Genomic DNA, 18,259 nt, shown 5'->3' on the forward strand with positions numbered 1-18,259 from the left:
CGAACATTCGAAGAAAAGCATAATCATTGCCACTGTCATTCATGCGTTTCTCAGACCGGTAAACAACATTCTGATTTTTGGAATAATAGCAATGACATGGATCGTGAGTATTTTATGTTACGAGCAAAAGAGGCATCGACATTTGCTGATCATTTAAACCCAGCTTCCTATCCACTCAGCTCACCAGCTTAAAAATTATATAAGGAATTGTGGTTTTAATTGGGGAAATAAGAATAATTCCATATTTTGTGCAGTCCATGAGATTTTATTAAACATCTCTACACGCCACGTTTTCAAATTCGTATAATTCAGGAATGGAATAACCATGCAGTTTTCTCCCACTAATTTCCTCCCTCCTTCTCCCAACAATTTCTACCTGTCAAATCCTACTGAGGTTTAAGGCCTCGATCAAATACTACCACTTCTTTTAAAAAATCTTTTCCTAATCCTCCCAAAATAATTTGACCTGCTTTTTGCTTAAATCCAGGAGCATTTGGAGCTATATTATAGTACTTTTTTTTTTCTTGTCTTTTTAGGGCCACACCTGCAGCATATGGAGATTCCCAGGCTAGGGGTCCAATCGGAGCTGTAGCTTTTGGCAACAAGGGATCTTTAACCCACTGAGCGAGGTCAGAGATCAAACCAGAGTCCTCATGGATGCTAGTTGGGTTTGTTAACCACTGAGCCACGACGGGAATTCCTATAGTATTACTTTTGAGGAGATGTCTGCTTTTTATCTTTTTTTTCTTTTGTCTTTTTAGGGCCACATCCATGGCATATGGAAGTTTTCAGGCTAGGGGTTGAATCAATACAGCTGCCGCCCTACACCACAGCCACAGCAATGCCAGATCCGAGATGCATCTCTGACCTACACCATAGCTTGTGGCAACACCAGATCCTTAGCCCACTGAGTAGGCCAGGGATCAAACCCACATCCTCATGGATACTTTTGATAAAGACATCAGTCATACAGGAGCAAGGCCCTCCTCCAATGTGACCTCACCTTAGCTAATTACATCTGCATGGATCCTATTTCCAAATAATGTCACGTTCTGAGGTACAGGGGGGTTAGGACGTCAACCTAAGAATTGAGGGGGGTGGTGTCAGGGGAGAGACACAATTGAACTCATAAGAAGTACCCTTCCTTCCAGTTCAACTCATGAGAGGTACCCTTCCTTGAAAGAGCCAAAGGACCATGTTCTGGGACTAAGGCCTGGTCCTGTGCATTAGCTGACCCTGACCCAGTCAAGAGACCAGGCTGGGTTCTTTTTTTTTTTTTTTTGTCTTTTTTTTTTGTTTGTTTGTTGTTGCTGCTATTTCTTGAGCCGCTCCCGCGGCATATGGAGGTTCTCAGGCTAGGGGTTGAATCGGAGCTGTAGCCACCGGCCTACGCCAGAGCCACAGCAATGCGGGATCCGAGCCACGTCTGCAACCTACACCACAGCTCGCGGCAACGCCGGATCGTTAACCCACTGAGCAAGGGCAGGGACCGAACCCGCAACCTCATGGTTCCTAGTCGGATTCGTTAACCACTGCGCCACGACGGGAACTCCAGGCTGGGTTCTTTAAGACTGGCCACGAAGGGGAGTTCCCTGGTGGTCTAGTGGTTAGGACTCAGTGCTTTCACTGCTGCAAGCTCGGGTTCAATCCCTGGTCTGGGAACCGAGATTCTACACCAAGCCACTGCACACTGCGGGCAATCAATCACTAAAGAAGGACTCCTAGAACATGGGAACCAAGCATTTAAAAACAAAAAAAAAAAAGATTAGTCATTGAACCCCTGGGAGATTCTTCCCACCTTGGTCCCCTGGGTATAAGAACAAAACCTGCCCTGTCTTCCTCCAGCATCTGTGTGGAGTAACACGTGGGTGTCACAATGTGTGTTATGTTCAGGAAGAAATGATATACTCCTTAAAGAGAGAGGCTGTTGCATGAAGCTCTGCTCTCCTGTGCTCAGAGCCCAGCAAGGAATGCAGTTCAATCCATCAGTGGAGTAAATTAATGAATAAAGAAAGTTTGTTATGAATTCAGAGAGGAATGGTGTAACTGGGTAATAAAGTACACCCGGAAAGACCATTATTTATGTAATTATTACCCTGATAGAATATTTTGGGAGGTTTACACGACCACACCAGCCTTCAAGAAATGAACACGGCAGTCCAAGCAAAAGGGGAATAAACAATTACTCAACTTATCTCAGTTTTTAAAATACCATAGAATCCTACATTTCACACTTTTTTCCAGTGACTTAGCCAGCATCTATCATCTTCCCTCCTTTAAATTAGTTTAGGACTTTCGTTAGCTACAAATATATTTTACAATGCATCCATTTGAAAGTGTTTATTTCCTTTTTGTTTGTTTGCTTGTTTGTTGTTGTTGTTTGGGGCCGCACCCAAGGCATATGAAAGGTCCCTGGCCAGGGACTGAATCCAAGCCGCTGCTGTGACTTAGGCCACAGCTGCAGCAATGCCAGATCCTTACCCCACTGCCCTGGACCAGGGATCAAGCCTGAGCCTCCATCGCGACCTGAGCTGCCACAGAGAAAATGTTGGATCCCTAAGCTGCTGCACCAGGAATTACTTGGGGAAATTATTTCCTTATCTACACATATAAAGTTACCTTTTCAGGTTTAACAGTTGTTTAGCATTTCAGTGAATGAATATCCCACAATTTAACAGATCCTCTACCAGCAAATGTTTGGGTGAGTTGATAATTTGCATTATTTTCCTTGAACATTTTTCTTTGTGGTCTTAGATTATTTCTTCACGTATAGCTTGGAAATGGAACTATGTGTGATCTGGGAGAGAAATGGTGGACCATATTTTATTACCAAATTCCCATTCATTCTTTCTTCCAATAAATATTGACTGAGCGACGGAAGGTTACTGAAATGTTTAAGTTCTGGAGATACAGTGATGAACACGGCAGACACTGACTTTGCCTTCATGGAGCACCCACGGGAACAGGGACAGATTCAAATGTATAAACAAGTAAATGCATAGATAAGCGAGATCATCTTAGCTAGGACTCAATGCTTTTGAGGCAATAAATGAAGTTGTACAAAAAAGCAACTGGTAGGTGGGGGGAGAGGGTGGCGTGCATCAAGGTCAACCAGAGAAGCAGATACATTTTACCAGATTTATTGCAAGGAACCAGCTTACGCGATGGTGGGGCCTGGCTAGGCAAGTCCAAAATCCATAGGGCGTTCTGTTGGGAGGAGCAGGGTAGGAACGGAAAGAGCTTTCCACAGGTGAGATTCCTTTTTCTTTATGGAGGCCTCAGCCCTGCCTTTGAGGCCTGTCAACCGGTTGAATCAGATCCACCCACATTATCTAGGAAAACTCCCTGTCTTTATACATCAACTGATTATGGGCTTTAATCACATCCACCGGATACTTTCCCAGCAAGGCCCAGATCAGTATCTGATTAAAGAACTAGAGATTGTAGCCTTGTTACATGAACACATCAAAAAGACCTTGGGAGATGCCACCGTGGCTCCGCGGTGACAAACCTGAGCAGTAACCATGGGGACGCGGGTTCCATCCCTGGCCTCGCTCAGTGGGTTAAAGATCCTGCACGGCTGTAGCTATGGTGTAGCCGGCAGCGCAGCTCTGACTCAACACCCCCAGCCTGGGAACCTCCATATGCTGCCTATGTGACCCTAAAAAGCAAAAAGCAAAAAAAAAAAAAAAGACCACCACAGCGTCCAGGATGAGATTCCGCAAAAGCGGCCTTTGAACGAAAACTTGCAGAAAGAGAGAGGCCCACAGGAGAAACAACGACGTAGGCTCTAATACTGGAAAGACCACAGCGCACTTAAAGTACCACAGGGAGGCTCATGGACCTGGACGATCATTAGTGAGGAGGAAGAAAGAGTAAAATTATACAGAGGATACCCAAGTACATGGCCTTTTAGGTCACGGAAAGATGTGTGGATGTTATTCTAACTACAATAGGAAGTCAGTAAAAGTTTTAACCCGCAGAGGAGCGCAAATGTACATAACTTAAAAAGATAATCGGTTGCTATGCAGCGAGTTCAATTAGAAGGGATCCAGGTGAGAGTGGATGATGGTACCACTGGATGGTAGGGTTGGAGATGGAAGAACATGGATAGGTTAGGGAAATTTTTTTTTTTTTTTTTTTTTTTGTCTTTTTGCTATTTCTTGGGCCGCTCCCACGGCATATGGAGGTTCCCAAGCTAGGGGTCCAATCGGAGCTGCAGCCACCGGCCTACGCCAGAGCCACAGCAACTCAGGATCCGAGCCGTGTCTGCAACCTACACCACAGCTCACGGCAACGCCGGATCGTTAACCCACTGAGCAAGGGCAGGGACCGAACCCGCAACCTCATGGTTCCTAGTCGGATTCGTTAACCACTGCGCCACGATGGGAACTCCAAGGGAAATATTTTTGAGGTGTACCAAAACAGACATTAAGACTTAAGTATCAGGAGTCATACTCCCCTTTTCACTTCCAACAAAATCTTACTTTTTTTTTTCCAGGTAGGATTATGCCCTATTGCAACCTCATTATCCCCAGCTATGCTAGAATTGACCAGGGACCTGTAAGAGATTCTAGAAGAGCTCTTTGAAAGGACAGACTTGACTGCCTTGACTTTGTCATTCCGCCTTCTTCCTGCCTAAAACAGGAATGCAGTTTTAGGTACATGTGCTATTTTGTAGTTAAACCAAGAAGACAAAAGCCACACACTCGGGGATGTGTTTTGAGTGTATATCTGTACTGAGACCACAGTGCTTGTAGGCATATACACTGGCATTGAGAAATGGAATCTTTTATAAGTGAACTAATTTGTTGAGTCTGGACTGGAGTTATCAGAAGTAAAAGTTTTAAGACGTCTCTTCTCCTCTCCTCTTGGCAAACAGAGCACCCACTGGTCTTTTTTTAGCAAGACCCAATTAAGCCTTGATGTAGAGACGGCAGGTTGAAGTATTATGATTCCATCCATCATGTTCATAATTCATGCATTTGCCTCTCTAAGGAATCAGATCAGAATCAACAAACTCCTGGCACTTTCTCAAATTTTAGTCTCTGTCAACTAGCTCTTAATGATTTCCAGAAGAAGCAGTGGAAAAAAGATGCAATGGTTCTTTTGGGGTCAGCTTCCACAGCAGCAGACAGACTCTGGCATTGGACTCTTTCTTTAGAAGAGAGGGGAGTGGCAGGGGCGGGGTAACGCATAACCCCGTTTATTCCGAAAGGATGCAAAAGACTCAACAGAGGTGTTTACCATCTAACGCTTTTGGATTTTCCTCTTTCTTTTTTTAGCTTTGCTGGTTACCTTTGTTAGGAAGACACCTCTAGCTGGTTTCACTGAAGTAAATGTCAAAGTGGCCTTTGGAATAATACGACTCAAGAGTTTATTTGTAGCATCTCTTGTTAGGGAAGAAGGAAGAGTGGCCCCATAGAATCATTTGCTGCACCAGATGTTTTGTTCTCACAGCTCTGGTGGCCCGAGGGTCATCAAATTTACAAATGAGAGATTAGCCTACAGGAACAACTAAGCCCTGGTTTTTTTTTTAAAGGTGCAGATTCCAGGGCTAAACCTCAAACCAATAAACTTTAGGCGTGGGACCTAGAAACCTATATGTGATTCTGATAACCTCTGACCCCTTTCCACTCCTAAGAGTCCAGGATAATGTGTTTCTCCTGGAAGCAAACCAGACCAAGGTCGAGAGAAAAAGCCAAAGGCAAAGTCTGTTGAAAATGGCTAAAGTCAGAGCTCCGTGTAAAACCAAATAGTGTGGGGGAACTTGCAAGAGCAAAAGCTACCGGATTTGCCACCGGTTATTGGGGAAAGCAAGTCTATTCACGTGGTAACATTTCAGAGAGTAAGGTAAAGGAACATTCCAATGGAGGAAAAACAAAAAAACAGCCATAAAGGCTGGAGTTATGAGTAGCAAAAGAAGAAGCAGAGTTAGAAGGGGACTCTTTCTTGCAAGAAAATTCATTTAATATTGGGGAAACTGCTCATCTGCATAAGAAATGCTGACTTGGACATTCCCGTGGTGGCCTAGCAGTAATGAACCCGACTAGTATCCATGAGGATTCGGGTTCCATCTCTGGCCTCGCTCAATGGGTTAATGACTAGCACTACTGTGAGCTGTAGTGTAGGTTGAAGATGCTGCTTGGATCCTGCAATGCTGTGGGCTGTGGCACAGGCTGGCAGCTGCAGATCCAATTTGACCCCTAGTCTGAGAACTTCCATATGTCTCGGGAGCAGCCTTAAAAAGACAAAAAGAAAAAAGAAATACTGACTTGGTGACAGCTGTATATTAGAAGTAATTCTTTTTAGCCCAGACACAAAAGCATGAATATGTGGGCATGCTCACATACCTGGAATCAGAAATTCAATTTTGAAAAAAAATCTATCCTCAGATAATACCAGAGCCAGTACTACAAAGATGCATGCAGAAAACCCAAAAAGTTCACTTCAGAATTGTTCGTAATGGCAGAAAAAAAAAAAAAAAAAAGGTATGCAACTACCAAGATATAGGAGCAACCTAAATATCCATCAACAGGTACATGGATAAAGACGATGTGGTGTACATATGTATGTATACAATGGAATACTACTCAGCCACTAAAAAGAATGAAATGTTGCCATTTGCAGCAACATGGATGGACTTGGAAGGTATTATGCTAAGTGAAATAAGTCAGACAGAAAAAGACAAGTACTGTATGATATCACTTATGTGTGGATTCTAAACAATACAAAAAAAAAAAAAAACAGTGAACATAGCAAAAAAAGAAGCAGACTCATAAACAGAATAAACTAGTGGTTGCAGGGGGGGCACAATATAGGAATGGGAGGTACAAACCATTGGGTGTGAGTTAGGCTATGTTGCACAACATGGGGAATATAATGAATATTTTGTAATAACTGTAAATGGAGTATAAGCTTTAAATATTGTACAAAAATTGAAAATCAAAAAATTCATCAAAAATAATTTACAAAATTTAGAAATATCGGAAGGTAGAATTCTTGGTCTAAAGGCAAGAAGATTTTTAAGTTCTTTATTTTTAAGCAGACTATTTCCAAATACTCTGTCCATTTTCTACACGGGCCTTAGCACAAAAATAATTAAACAACCCTATAATTATTCACGCTAGGATATTACCTTTCTGCTGCTGCTCTGTAAGCGACCCAATGGCAGAGCCCATGCCCCGCCTGTGCCAGAAGGTCATCATGGAAGGAATGAATCTTCCCAAGCCTTGGTCAAACACCACATTCTAATGAAATAAATAACTTCAGCTATTTACCAAAGCGTGACACTCCTGAAAGGAGCCTGCTTTGTCTACTGAAGATGACATGAAACTAGGAATTAGATGACTTAGGTCAAAGAGCACCCATAACTCGCATCCTCTTCAGCAAGCCATTTCACGTCTCCGATCTCCAACTAGCACATTTGCACCATGAGGATAATAACGTCTGTCCTTCAGAAGGACTCCTGGGAGGATAACCTGGAAGGTCCAGCTCAACGCAGACCTGCAGTGTCCTCAAGACTGCGTGCTTTGTACAGTAAAGTGAAAATTGAAAGGTACTCGTGGCAGCTAATTGCTTCCTACAGGGCAGGGTTTCCTCAAGTTCTTAAACACACGGATTTACCCCATGCCCGCCCGGGTGTATCAGCAGAGCCAGGAGTAACCTGAACGGGCAACTCATCCAGAGCTCTCCGGAAACAGGGTTGTGCTCCAGGTAAAGAACCAAATGCAAATCATGGACTTGGAGAACAGACTTGTGGCTGCCTGGGGGTCGGGGAGGGGGGAGTGGGAGGGATCGGAGCTTGGCATTAAGGGATGCAAACTATTGCTCTTGGAATGGATTTACAATGAGATCCTGCTGTGTAGCATTGAGAACTATGTCTCCATACGTACATCGCAACACAACAATGGGAGGAAAAAGTATGTCTATGTGTATGTGTGACTTGGTCCCGTGCTGTACAGTGGGAAAAAAAATAAAAATAAAAAAAAAGAACCAAAGGCTGGTGTTCTGTTTCAGTCTCAACCACGACGATGGGGTTTTAACATACATCTCATCTTCGTGTCACTGCCTGAGGCTGTATGGTGGATACTTTTAAGAGGGTGGGTCTAGAATCCTGCGATTCATCACTTTGTTCCTAAGGCAAAGTCGGGAACCCCTGGAATCCATTTCTGTGCACCGTGACCTCACCCCCTGGTCTAGAACTGGGGTGGCTTGCCCAGGCTGGTTTAACCAGAATCTCTCTTCTGGAAACTTGCAAAAGGCCAGCCTTTCTGTTGACTGAAGCCCTTCCCTCTAACTCTGAAAGGATGGAGCAACTTTTCTCTTTACAGTGATTGAAAGAGGGATTGTTGCAATTCCACTAACCTCAGAGGGAAGACTGAAATCACAGCCTCTTAGATATTTCTGGCTTTGGCTTTGATCTCTCTGTCTGTCTCTCACCCTCCCTCTCTCTCTCTCTCTGAGCAACCTCTTTGGAATCACACACACAAGCAAAGGGGAGGGGTAGATAAATTCACAAAACATTCATACTTGTCATGAACAGTTTCCCCCCACTGCTGTGCAAGTTAAAAAAAAAAAAATAGCAGGCTTTTTCATCCACACTCCCCTCTCTTCCACCAGCTGTTGAAATTTTATAAGCCAATCAAACAAGCTTGTGGCTGGACCAAACAGCATGCAGAAGACACAGACAAATCGCATCCCAGGGCACAGTTCACACGGATGCGGTAGAGAATGCAGTGTGGCTTTCTCTGTGCATGGAGGCAGGCTTTTTGTAGCAGCCAAAGCAGGCAGCAGAAGCTGTGTGATCTGGGGCACTTCCGTTAATATGAGAAACAATTTTGAAGACCTGTGACACCAATATGGAAAAGGCCTCAAACCGCATTGAAAATAATGTCAAATACTGACTTTCACAGACAAGTTTATACAGGTATCCTCCCAAACTCCCCCTCTCCCCGTAAGTAGCTGAGAAGCCAGTCTGGAGGGTGGGGTGGGAGAATGAAAAAATCAGCAAGGGAAAAATAGAAGAGAAAGGAGAAATTAGTGTTCCTAGGTTTCTGGTGGCTTTCTTGCTCCTGGTTCCTTTTTTTTTTCCCTAAGTGACATGAAATACTGAAGCACCCTTAGGATAAATTCCCTGGTGTTTTGCTGAGGTTGTCTCGGGTGAGGTTCCAATATTTGTAACAAAAGAAGCCTAACTATCACTGAGAGATGTTATTACACACACACACACACACACACACACACACACACACACACCGCTTCTTGATGAGGAAAATAAGGGTTAATGAAAACAAGGTCAAAGACTTCTCCCAGGTTTATCTAACTCCAAAGCATGCATTCTTTCTTTCTGGAACTCTGTGTCTGAACCAACAGCAGCCTGAATCATCAGGGCATATTGGCTTGCTGCTTCCTTCTTCGTTCTGGGCAACAAGCTACTTATTGAGAGAATCTCAACCTTCCTTCCCTCCTATGCCTCCTAATCTCTTGGTCAGGACTAGCATTCCATCCCCAGCCACAGCCCTGAAATCTCTAGGGCACAGTGGGTCAGGGAGACGGGAATCTGGGAAGGAAAGCTTTGTGTACATCTCTCAGATTCGAGGCTGGAAAGGACGCCTACTGTTTACTCCTGCATTATTTAAAGACTAGAAGGCAAGAGGCAAACTTAAGTCCTTCCAAAGGTCAACTCACTGACCTTCTCTCCCAATTTGCCCTATGCACAGGCTTGTCTGAAATCAAGGAAGTGAGCCCTGCCATTGAACAGAATCGATGCACTGGAATTTTCTTTACTTTTGCAAAATTAGAGGAGCAAAAATATGTGCCACCCAAAATCCTATCATCACAGCACTATCAGGGTTAAGAATTCAGTGCATTTATCTTCCGTCCTTTTTCTTATGCTTCTGTTTCAAATAAAGCTGTTATGAAGAGCTCTATCTAATTTTGCAACATGCTTTTAAAAAAAAAAATTAGTATGTTCCGGAGTTCTCTTGTAGAACAGGGGCTTAAAGATCCGGCATTGTCTCTGAAGCAGCTTTCGCATGCCTCAGGCGCAGCCAAAAAATAAAAATTAAAAAAAAAAAATTTGAAAAGGCATTCCCGTGGTGGTTTTGTGGTTAATGAACCTGACTAGCATCCATGAGGACACGGGTTCCATCCCCGGCCTCCATCACTGGGTTAAGGATCCAGTAGCAGATGTGGCTCGGAACTGGTGTTGCTATGGCTCTGGTGTAGGACGGCAGGTGCAGCTCCAATTTGACCCCTTATCTGGGAACCTCCATACGCCGTAGGTGCAGCCCTAAAAAGACAAAAAATAAAATGAAATAAAATAAAATAAACATCTTCCCTGTTGCTGCATATTTTTTACAGCCATGAATTTAAGAACAGACAAATGTGAATGATATGGCATAATTATGATGGGCATTTATAGGTTCTCTGCAAGCCTACCTTGTGGTTAGCCTTCTCTTCTCCAAGGTCAATATGCTTATTTGTAGAAGCTGAAGTGTTCCCTCTCCCCACTTCCAGGAAACCATTACAGGGAACAGGACACGGGTTCCATCCTTGGAACCTATGGTTCAGACACACGACGCTTACAGCCTTGGCGGGGGCAGGAGGAGAGGGAATGGAAAGAATTCCTGAGGATCTATCAGGTGGCTGTTCTGACAGAGCTACAATCTCAGTGCGAAGCATACAGAGGTTACAGCAAGCAGAGGTGACGCAGGCTTTCCAGCCTGGACTAGGGTTTACATATGGTTCAACCACGGGGAACCTTATAAGCACCTCTCCCCACATCACTCTCAATTCTAATCAGCCTTAACTGTAACAGTGATAATTTGGAAATAACCTTATTTCCTATTAAAATGTACCCTAAATCAGATTACCCTCCACAAAAAATAAAATAAAATAAAATAAAATAAAATGTACCCTAGAATTCCATGAGAAAGTAAGTTCCATGTAAGCAGTGATTTAAAAAAAAAAAAAAAAAAAAAAAAAGGATTCCTATCACTGTATTTCTATAGCCTGTTCTTGGTTTGTTTAGAAATGTATTTCTTAATAATTTTGTTGTTGATTTTCTTCTTTTAAAATCAATTTTATTTAGGTATGATTACAGGCAATAAAACCCACATGTAAATATACAGGAACTCAACAATGGAAAAGATTCTGAAAAAGAATATATTTGTATATGTATATAAACTGAATCCTGAATCACTTTGCTGTACACCTGAAACACTGTAAATCAATTATACTTTAATTTTGGTGTGTGTCTTTTTTAGGGCCACACCCGTGGCATATAGAAGTTCCCAGGCTAGGGGTTGACTCAGAGCTGCAGCTGCCAGCCTAGGTCACAGCTACAGCAACACCAGATCCAAGCCACAGCTGCAACCTACACCACAGCTCACAGCAGTGCCAGATCCCCGACCCACCGAGCGAGGCCGGGGATCGAACCTGAGTCCTCATGGATACTAGTTGGGTTCATTACCCCTGAGCCACAACAGGAGCTCCCTATACCTTAATTTTTTTAAGGTAAATAAGGACTAAGGTTGTAATATGCAACTAGATGACCATAGCTGCCAATGCTGTATGCTGTAGAGGAAAGCTGTTGAGAGTACATATTAAGAGTTTTCATCACAAGGAGAAAATGTGTTTTTTTTTCTTTTTTCTTTCCCTTTTGTACCTCTATAAGATGACAGATGTTAGCTAAACTTGTTGTGGTCATCATTTCACAATATTTATAAATCAAACCATCATGCCATATGCTTTAAACGTACCCAGTGATGTGTGTCAATTATTTCTCAATAATTGGGGAAAAGTATATACAGTTAGTGAGTTTTGAAAAACATGCACACCTGTGTAACCACCGCCAGGATTAAGATGTAAAACACTATTTTCACCCCAAAAAGTCCTCCGTCTCTACCTTCAGCCCTAGACAAGACTAGGCTGGCACTATAGACTCGTTTTGCTTGCTGTGGAAGTTCATAGAGATAGAACCATGTACCATTTTCTCTACCTTCTTTCATTCATCCTAATGTTTTTGCAGCCACGTTATTCCATATATAAGTAGTGCTTGATTCTTTTTATTGCTGAGGCAGTTTTCCCCTGAACGGCCATCTCACAATTTCTCCATCACCTGATGAAGATCTGGCTTGTTTCCAGGTTTTTTGTGATTATAAATAAAATTGCAATAAACATTTGAAATACAATTCTTTTTGCTTGGAGTATGGTTTCATTTCTTTTGTGTACCTACCTATGAATGACATGTCTGGATCACAGGGTAAATGTATAAACTCTATAAGAAATTGTCCAACTCTTTCCTAAAGTATTTCTATGATTCTTCATTTTCAACAGTACTACATTAGGTCCTAGTTTCTCCGCATCCTCACCAACACTTGCTGTTGTTAGCCTTTTTAATTTTAGCCATCCTAGTGGTTTTAATTAGCATTTATCTTATGATGAATGATGCTCCACATCATGCCACTGCTTTTTTTTTTTTTGGCCATTAAAACATCTTCCTTTGTGAAGTATCCATTCAAATCTTTTGCCTAATTTGTATTGGGTTATTGCTATTTTACTATTGATCTTTAAGAGTTCTTTATTCTTTTTTTTTTTTTTTTTTTTGGCTTTTTGCCATTTCTTGGGCTGCACCTGCAGCATATGGAGGTTCCCAGGCTAGGGGTCGAATCGGAGCTGTAGCCACTCACTGGCCTATGCCAGAGCCACAGCAACGCAGGATCCGAGCCGAGTCTGCAACCTACACCACAGCTCACGGCAAGGCTGGGTTCTTAAGCCACTGATCAAGACCAGGGATCAAACCTGCAACCTCATGGTTCCTAGTCGGAGTCACTAACCACTGAGCCACGACGGGAACTCCAAGAGTTCTTTATCCTAGACACAAGTCATTTGTCATATTTTTTTGGCAAATATTTTCTCTGAGTCTATGGCTTATCTTTTCATTTTCTTAACAGTGTTTTTTTCATTAAAAGTTTTTAATTTTGATGAAGTCCAGATAACTGATTTTTAGGATTAGAGTCTTTTTGTATCTTATCTAATAAGATAAGATCTTATCTGTGGCCACAAAGATTTTCTCCCACGAATTCTTCCAAAATTTTTATAGTTTTAGCTTTTATCTTTAGGTCTAAGATGCATTTTGGTTTTTTGTTTGTTTTGTTGTTGTTGTTGTTGTTGTTGTTGTTGTTGCTTTTTAGGGCCACACCCATGTCATATGGAAGTTTGCAGGCTACGGATCAATTGGAGCTACAGCTGCCAGCCACGTCTGCAACCTACACCACAGCTCGGGGCAATGCCAGATCCCTGACCCACTGAGTGAGGCCAGGGATCGAACGCACATCCTCATGAGTGATAGTGAGATTCATTTCCCCTGTACCACAATGGGAACTCTGCCTAAGATGTATTTTGAATGAATTTTTGTGTGTGACGTGAAGTACAAGTTGAAGTACACTTTTTGTATATGGATGTCTAGTTATTCCAGCACCATTTGTTGTCAGTTTTTAAAACTGAATTTTGTTTAAAAATCACTGATTTGCGTTATTGAAATTTGAAGATACTTGCTCTGTGTTCCCACATATAGACAATTGTTACAGTCTGCTTGAAATAAATGTGTATTTTTTAAGTTACTGGCTATAATATTCTCGACATGTCCTTAGATCAAAGCTGATGATTGTATTTTTCAAATTTTGTATATTGTTATTGGGTTTTTATCCACACATTTTATCAGTTACTGAGCCAAGTGTGATAAAAGACAAGTGTGAAAAAATCTTTTAATACAATTGTAGTTCTGTCAATTTTTGCCTTACACATTTTGATGCCATATTACTGGATGTAAACAAATTTATACATCTTATATTGTTTTTGTGAACCAAATTTTCTATCATTATGAAATGTCCACTGCATATCTACTAATATTCTTGCCATAAAATCAGCATCTTTTAATCTTTATATAGCTAAGCTAAATTTCTTTTAGGTTAGAGTTTTCTTGGTACATTTTTTTTCATTCTTACTTTAATCTTTTCATATTCTTTTGTTTTGGATACAAAGAGATAATTAAGGTTAAATTAGGTCCCTTGTCACCAGCATATTGATGAGTTTCTTTGATTTTAAATTAACAATCTACGTCCTTTCATTGAAGCATGTAGTTCCATTTATATTGAATGTAAATATTGTTATATTTGAGGAGTTGCGTTGGGCTGCTAGGGCTGCCAAAACAAAATACCACCATTATATTGGGTTATGTGCAACGTTAATAACCTCATTTAGCCTTAATTACCTCTGTAAAGGCCCTGTCTCCAAATACAGTCACATTCTTAGGTATTGGGGGTTAGAAGTTCAACATAAATTTTTCTGAGAAACAATCTAGTCTGTCGCATAGTAGATACACCATCAACTAGATATAATTACCATCTACCATGTACTTTCTCTCTGTCTCACCTAGTCTTTGTTCCTTTTTTGTCTTTTCTTAACTTTGTTCCTGGTTAAACTTTTTCAAATTATTCTATCTTTCCTCTATTAGCATGGAAGTTGTACATGCATTTCCCATTCTTTTAATGTTACTCAGAAATTAAAACATGCACCCTTGACTTATCAAAGCATGACGTTAATTGATGGCTTTACCCCCTTCCGGGCAATACAAAGACCTTAGAACATTTGAACCCCATTTACCCCTTTCCTATATATGTTCTTAATGTTCTTTATTTTAATTCTAACTATACTTTAACCTCCATAATATATTATTATTATTATTACTAATTGCCTATATAGTCAATATTAGTAAAAATATATTCACGTCCTCACCCAGAAACAAAATTCCCTGGTTGATCATCTTCTTATGCTACTCTTGTGTGACTTATAGAACAGATGCATTCATCTTCCAGTGAGACGGATGGAGACAGGACTAAAATTCCAAACTCTTCTTTGAAAAGAGGTAAAGCATTATGCTACTCCACAAGGATATAACTTGTGCCCTACCAAATGACACTGGTAATTTCTGCAATGTTTGTGTTGTTGAAGAGTGGGCCAGGAAGATAAAAAAGCAAAGGTGGAGGAAAGGATGAGGGGACCATTACAGAAGAGAAGGAGAGCCATAGATGGGAAGGGGGCTCCATCAAGACATCCCAAGAGGATTAGCTGGGTGACATAAGAGCAACCAATCAGAGTTGGAACTCAGATATTGGCAGGTGGTTATCATTCTCAAGCTAAGGTCCCTGAATAAAAGGGATCCATAACATTGGAGCAGAGGCCCAGAAATCACATTTGTGACAGCAGATGGAGACTCTTCCATATTTATGAACTCTCCGGTGATAAGACTCAGAGCACAGTGAATTTTATCAGTCCCTGCTCATGGGCTTGTGAAAACCTGCCTCCAGCTTCGTAATTTGTGAATATCCAGCCTCAATTACTTAAAGGAACTGTGTGTTTAGGGTGAAAATACCCTCCCCTTTGCCGCCTCCAAACCACGTGTCTTGCTCTTTGGAAATGACGTCGACAGGTACAGCCTAACCTAGTCTTCCCACCACAACCGCTTGGGACTATGTTACAAGTGGCCACGCTTCAAATCTTGCATAAAAACCAGGGTCTTAGCTTGGCTAACTCCGCATGCTTCAAATAAAGTCTGGTAGAGCCATACTTTCCAGGGCAAAAGAAATGACGGTAAGTGTACATCAGAGGCTTTGCCTGCTTTCAGACCTTACACATGGTTAAATAAAGGTCTTTGTGCCTCTTCGATTTTTGTCCAGCTTCATAAACAAGGCCCACACAAAGGACCTCCTTGATGATAACCAAAAGGGGGAAATATACAGAAATTTTTACAAAACCCAATTTGCATGAGATTATTACAAGGTAACTTTTATTCGGTGCTTGCCAAAGGCCAGGTATTCATTGTACGGAGGTCTTAGCATGCATTAGAGTACCTCATTCAAACATTTAAACAGTCCTACTTCAGACCATCATCCCTTAGCATCATGGGGGATGGGTTCCAGGAATCCCACAGGGATGCTCCGTCTCTCTCATAAAACACCCCTACAGTGAGTACAGTCGGCACCCTGGATCCGCAGGGTTTCGCATTCTCAGATTCATCCAACAGCAGATGGAAATTTCACAATTGAAAATCCTCGGATGGGTTGAATCTGCGGACATGAACCCGCGGATACAGAGCACTGACTGTACGTACGCCTATTATCCCCATTTTATTTTATTTTATAAGTTTTATTTATTTATTTATTTGTCTTTTTTTTTTGCTATTTCTTGGGCCGCTCCCGAGGCATATGGAGGTTCCCAGACTAGGGGTCAAATCGGAGCTGTATCCTTTGGCCTACACCAGAGCCACAGCAACACGGGATCCGAGCCGCGTCTGCAACCTACACCACAGCTCACGGCAGCACCGGATCGTTAACCCACTGAGCAAGGGCAGGGACCGAACTCGCAACCTCATGGTTCCTAGTTGGATTCGTTAACCACTGCGCCACGACGGGAACTTCTATCCCCATTTTTAAAACGGGTGCAATGGAGTTCCATGCCGAGAGTCTACAGTGTGGGAAGTCCCAGAGCCAGGAGTTGAACACAGGCTTTCTCCCGCCAAAGCTGATGTCCCTAACTGCCACCCAGCTATAGTACATAGTAAAATGAACTTGCCACCAGTATTATCTCAATGAATTGAATTGAATTCATGAGTTTATCTTACCTTGCTACAAATGCACATGGTTGGGCCATCAGTCGAAGCCCCTTTTTCAAAAGCATAGGCCAGCGACGTTCTCAGGTGGGTTCTATTATTCTCCATTCTTCTCCAGCTCTGTTTCTCCACCTCTCCAGACCCCACACTTCTTTGGTAGACATGCAGAGAAGGGGATCTGGATCAAGAAAGACAAACATGAAAAGGAGCTTTTAGGAGAACTATAGTATCATGAAAATGCCTACGTGGTGGGAAAAGTCAAAACACATTTAGATCTATGCAAATTACAGGGCAATTCATCTGGGGCATTAGATTTTGTAGCTGGGAATATATTTCAAATGCTATTAACTTTTGTTCTCTCCTTTTTGGCCCTTCTTCCATTTTTAACAGCAAAGCTACGCTATGCTTCTTGGTTCAGGGGAAGATGTAAAGGAGGAAGCGAAGGGAAAAAAATAATATTTTCCTGGCTCTCATGTTTTAATTGTCTAGGATACTAGAGGCCGGGAAAGGGTTCTCAGCTGAAACAAAGTATTTCTCGGAAAACATCTTGAGTAAGAGTAAAGCCAGGTAGGAACCATTCAAACAGGAACAAGGATGTCTCTAAAGTGACACAGTTGGACCAACGAAAGAGGACCGAGTTGGGTGGCAGATGTCTCATCTAACACTCTTATAACTAGCTTACATTAAAGAGTAGATAAATCCATGGGGCATCTAGTCCTCCTGAATTTCAATACAATTCTCGAGTGGTGGGAGAGGAAACCAGATTAACTGAAATGAAATGTTTTCCACCCTAGTGAAATAAGGGTTTGAAAGAGAAGTTAGAGTGAATCTCAAACATACGTTGTAAGTTGTTTTTCCTGTATATTCGAGTTTCTGGGCTACGAGGCACACCTATGACAATTCACACAATTGAATGCAAAGCAGGCGAGCATTCCTGGCAGACTCCTGTCTCAAAGGGTATCTCAGGAAACGATGGAAAGGAAGAAGTTATAGGCTGCAAGTTTGGGAAATTTCTGGACAGCAAAAGGGACAGGCCATGCTTTACTGCCAAGTCAGCACGTATGAAAGGACAACTTGTCTCTTTATACGCATCCCAGAGCAGGGATTTCAAACAATTTCGAAACACTTCTTCTGAGGGAAAGGGCCAAAATGTTACATAAAGTTAAAAGCCAATTAGCAGCCCAAAGCCCAAGACTAATGCTGAAGCTCTCCAAATGTATTAGGAACCCAGTTTCCCTGAAAAGCGAAGCCTACACCTTTGTGCTCTGTGGATTTGATGCCATTGCTTGCTTTTTTCATCAAGAGGAGCTAGAGCAACTTTGTTTTCAGCAACAAAAGAAGGAAGGGAGAAATCCATAGAAACACACGTGCTGAACCTGGCCCCCCTCCCATTGCCAAATATCCTGAGCTTGTATCAATTTCATGCACACTTTCAACTCTGATTGATGCCTTGGAGACAGTGTGAGTAAGGAAAGAACAAGAAATGAGCCTCCTGCAATAACAAAAGGTTCTGGGATCTTTATATTCAAAGTGTGGTCCAGGAAGAGCATCACCTGGGAGCTTGTTAGACATGGATCTTGGGGA

At 42.0% G+C, this 18,259-nt stretch overlaps 1 long non-coding RNA gene across 2 annotated transcripts in view; it reads right to left on the reverse strand.

Annotated features, from left to right (window-relative positions):
- LOC110255981 overlaps nt 1-18,259 on the reverse strand; it is a 71,902-nt gene that overhangs the window by 26,465 nt on the left and 27,178 nt on the right. For both annotated transcript variants that reach the window (XR_002337052.1, XR_002337051.1), the window contains exon 2: nt 16,688-16,853. This is a non-coding gene — a long non-coding RNA (uncharacterized LOC110255981). The remainder of the gene's footprint in view (nt 1-16,687; nt 16,854-18,259) is intronic.

This window comes from Sus scrofa, chromosome 12 (genome assembly GCF_000003025.6).
Source record: "Sus scrofa isolate TJ Tabasco breed Duroc chromosome 12, Sscrofa11.1, whole genome shotgun sequence".
In the NCBI taxonomy this organism is placed as follows: domain Eukaryota; kingdom Metazoa; phylum Chordata; class Mammalia; order Artiodactyla; family Suidae; genus Sus; species Sus scrofa.